At 33.2% G+C, this 4,842-nt stretch overlaps 1 pseudogene; it reads right to left on the minus strand.

Annotated features, from left to right (window-relative positions):
* Positions 1-3,754: 3,754 nt before the first annotated feature.
* On the minus strand, positions 3,755-3,882 carry LOC117283455 (annotated as a pseudogene).
* Between the last annotated feature and the right edge of the window lie 960 nt (positions 3,883-4,842).

A 4,842-nucleotide genomic window follows, 5' to 3' on the forward strand; every position in this document is an offset into this window, starting at 1 on the left:
TTTTCCCTTTGCTAGACAAATAATGAGCACACACACATCTTGAAGGAGGAGAGATTTGATTTGGCTCTTGTTTTCAGAAGATTCAGTCTATGGCCAACTGTGTCTAAGGCAGAAATATCATGGTGGAAAGGTATGACAGAGTAAAGCTGCACGTAAGTGGTAGTCATACCACCTTGGAAGTAGAGCAGAGAAACAGTACCAGAGAAGAAGGGGTCAGGGACAAGATACAGACTAACATCATGCCTCTATGACTCATCCAGATACACCTAGAAGTGTAATATACTAATCCACTAGGTGGCTCCCAAGCTAATCAAGTTGACAATTAAATTTAATCATCACATCTTATAAAAGCAATTATAAAGCCATTCATTAATTAAAAACTCCCTGATCCATGATTTCTCCTCAGGCAAAATAAGGGAAGGGTGAATGACCAGGTTCTTAGTTTTAAAAAAAGAGATCTCTTTGGATTCACCACACCCATATTTCTAGGAGGTGTTATAGTTTTCATGGTTTCTGCTTGCAGAAACTCATGTTCAAATCTAATGCTCAGGGTGAGAAAACTTAATCTGACTATGGCTTTTAGAGGTGGAGCCTTTGGAAGGTGATTGGGATTAGAAAAAGTTACTAGAGTGGCGCTCCCATGATTGAATCTTAGTGGCTTCATAAAAATCAGGAGAAGGACTGGTACTTACAAATGATCCTTGTCAACTGATGTCTTCTGCTGCCACAGGGTTCTGCATACAACAAGGCCATCACTAGATGTTGGCCCACAACTTCAGAGCAGAAACATGAACCCAAATAAACCTATTTGTTTATAACTCATCCAGTCTGTAGTGCCATGTAATTATCAACAGATACCAGATGAAGACACTGGGTAAAATATAGGTAAAAATAGGAACAAAAAGGATAGGAAAAACAGAGTTTATTAATATCAATATGTCTTACTCACTTTATTCTTTACTGGAATAGCCAATAACCACAGCATAAAGGAGGAGAGGTTTATTTTGGCTCATGTTTAAGTCCCTGGTCAGCTGGCTCCAAAGAAGAAAGAGCATGGCAGATGGAATGGAGGAGGGAAAACTTCACCTTATGGCAGCCAGAAAGCAGAGAGTAATGGAAGGAGCTGGAAATGTAAATATAACCTTCCAAGTCACAGTCCCAGTGACTTGCCCACTTCTTCTGACCTGGCCCTATCTCCCAACACCAAATTAGTTTTAGCACCTCCTAATCTAATCATCTTTCACAAGCCCTTGCTGTGAGTGCATGAGGATTTTGGGGGACATCCAGATATAAATTATAATGCATCCACAAAAAGTGCCAGTATTTTAACAAGCAGCCTGCTCTGCAGAATGCTCCAACAACTTCACTACTGAGAACTTCAACAGGGATTGAACAAATTGCAAGTCACCTGTTGCCTTTATTGCAGAAAAACCCTGTTGTTTTGCCACAGATTTGTTTTTTTGTTTGTTTGTTTGTCTTTGCTGACTCCAGATGCCTAAATCTCTAGCTGTTTCCCTCTCCTCTCCAGGAGTGCCCTCAGCCACAAGCCAGTGTGGCCACCATGCACTTACCCATAAGTGCCTCAGGCTCTCAGTGTATGCATGCCGGTGGCTAGTCCTATAGTTGTGCATGCACAACTGATACCAGTTCTCCCAATTTGTAAACAAATTCACAAAGATTTAGGGGAAACCAACAACAAAATCAATACATTTAAGCTTCCAGAAACCACTCCTGTGAAATGGAGATACACAAACTTCTTGAAAAAAGATTCAAAATAATTGTTCTAAATAAACTTAGAAGGAAAATATAGAGAAACTGTTTAACAAAATCTAAGTAATAATATCAGACAAAAATGAAAAGTTCAACAAAAAGAATGCATGATAAACAAGCAAATTTTGCACCTGAAAAAACATAGTGATAGAAATAAATAATGTGATAGATAGCTTCAATGGCTGATTCAGTCAAGTAGAAGACTCAAGGAGCTCAGTAAGATTGTCCACTCAGAGATGAAAAAGGGGGAAAAAAGAGGAAATCAAGAAAGCCTATAGAATTTATGGGGCACTGTCAAGAGAGCTAACATTTCCATTATTTCACTCTCAGGAAGACAAGGGGAAGAAATGTTTCTTAAAAAAAAAAACAACAAAAAGACAGTGGTGAGCAATTTCCCAAATACAGAGAAAAGAGGAAACTCCAGCACCTAAAGTTTAAAGATTCCTAACTAGTTTCAGCCAAAGAAGAGTTATAATCAAACTGTCAAAAACTAATGCAAGGGGAAATTTTTCAAAGCAGTTAGAGAACAAAGCCTTGTTGCATACAAGAGACAAGTTGTCAGGACTTTTATCAGCAAACATCTTGCAGACCAGAAGGTATGATAATGTATATTCAAAATGCTAAAGAGGATAGGCTGCCAGTGAAAAATATTTCACCTGGAAAATTTTCTTTCAGAAATGAGGGAGACATAAGTATTTTACTAAAGAAACTAAAGTAATGGAGTATCACCTCAAGACCTAGCATTCTAGGTCTACTAAAACAAAATCTTCAAGATAATATGAAAGGATGAGAATTTGGTAATATATAGAAAAATGAAATAGGAGTCATTCACAAAGGTAATTATATAGTTAAATGTCAACTACTTTAGTACTATAAATGGTAATGGTGAAATCACTTAGAACTTTACACAAATATTGAAATATAAAATGAATAGAAATAACTAGAGTTACAATCATTTGTTCATGAATAATTAATATAAAACATAAATTGTAACATCTAAAACAAAATATTGAGAAATGAATGAAAATACATAGCATTTTTCTTTAATTGAAGTTTAATAATAAAAAAGTCTAAAACTGAGGCAAAAAGGATGTATATACTAAAAATGATCAAATGATCAAATGTTGAAAACATTGCAGAAGTCAGAAATAAATGGAAAATTATTTTGCTTATTAATTAGAATTATGTTGCTAAATTGGCCATACTAACCAAAGCAATGTGAAGATACAATGCAATTATTAGCAAACTTCAGATAGAATTTTTAATAGAAATAGAAAAAAAATGCTAAAATGTACATGGAACCCCAGAAAACTTATACAATCAATTCTTGAGAAAGAGAACAAAATTGGAGGCACCATTCTTTTTATGAGAAGTCTGTTTCTTAGATCATGAAAACAAAGACTGACATATTAACCAAAATTATATCATAAATATAAGATTTTAATTTTATATCTGTATGAGTTTAAAATAAAAAGACTCATTCAAAAGCTCTTATGATACTATTTTAATCTCAGAAAACCATTTTTAATTATTAGAACTCGGTTCAAAAAGAAATTTGAAGACATTATAAAAGGCACTCGAATATAATAACATCTACAAAGTTTTTCAAAGATGAAATAACATTTTCTGAACTTTATCTCATGTTTATTTAAACTCTGAGAGCTAAATTTTAAGATATTCTTAAATTACTGTCACTCTGAATTAGTCAATATGGTGAATGAATAACACAAAGTTAGGCTTGGCACATAGTAACAGTGTTCTTTGGCTGTGATTGACATGACCTTCTGCTACACATTTACATAAATTCATCTGTGAATAAGCAATCTTGGTATAGGACAGGTAGATGAAGATTACACAGTGAAAGTGAATAAAAATTATAATTTAAAATGACATTACTTGAAATAATGTAATTTGGAAGATTTTCCTATAAAAATTGTATAAAGTGATGATGAAGAATGGAGCAGTATTTACCTCAAAATCCTCCAAATATTTTTCACTTGAAAATGTAAAGTCAGTTATAATTAGGAACAACTCTGGCTAATTTAAAAAACCATTATGTAATTACCCTTGTAGATTCTTCACTTGATCTTAGCCAAAAGGCCGAGAAGCGATGCCCCTTGTAGATTCTTAATAGCTCATATGAGATAAAAAAGATAATGTTTATTCCTTTTAAATCAAGTTTACTGATTAGTAAAATGAAATGGTAATTTTCTTAACAGTGTGATAGTAAACTAGTTAAAATTTGACAATGTGTTCCAAATTTTTTCTTATCCTACCTTTTAACTTCTCATGGCAGTGAAGAACACATTATTCTTAAATCTTCAAGTAGAGATCAGAACACTAAATAAAATTTTAAATTATAGCTTAATTCCAAAAGCTTGTGTTTTAGTCTATAAGATCTGTTTAGGAAAGCATACATTAAGCTTTATCTGAGTTATGAGGTATAGTCATTAAAAGTAGGAATTGTACAGGAAAGATGCCTAGAGTTGGAGTCCTGCTCTATTACCAAGCCTTACTTTCGCAATCTTGTGGTAATAATTTAAATTTTTTCTTGGGAAAAAAGGATATTTTCTCATCTATATATGTTTTAAGAATTAAATGATCATTAAAAAATATTTGTTTCCCTCATTGATATAGAGTCAATATGAAAAGGGATCTCAGTAATTAGTTACACCAAATATATCCATAAATATCTATGACTTTCATGTGGCAGTTAGAAAGAAAATAATTTTAAAGGAGCTCAAATTATTCTGTTATCAGTGAGGTTGTTGATGTTGATGATGTTAGCCTAAAATTACAAATGCCCCAAATTTAACAGTCACAAAATATTTAAATCTAATAACAAGACTAAAAATTTTGCATATAGTATTTATTTATATTCCTGAGACATCTCTTACCAGTGGTTATAACTGGGTTTATAGTTTTTGATATCTTAAAATTCAACAAATATTTGCTTCCTGACCATTATGGCTTGCATTTAGAAGATCCCTGAAGGCCTTATACACTCATAGATGGGTAATTCCAAAGGTGGCTGCATTACAGTGTGATAGCAGGATTAAGAATGTGATACTA

The sequence above is a fragment of the Fukomys damarensis genome, unplaced genomic scaffold (assembly GCF_012274545.1).
Source record: "Fukomys damarensis isolate Sample0158 unplaced genomic scaffold, DMR_v1.0_HiC HiC_scaffold_26, whole genome shotgun sequence".
NCBI classification, from domain to species: domain Eukaryota; kingdom Metazoa; phylum Chordata; class Mammalia; order Rodentia; family Bathyergidae; genus Fukomys; species Fukomys damarensis.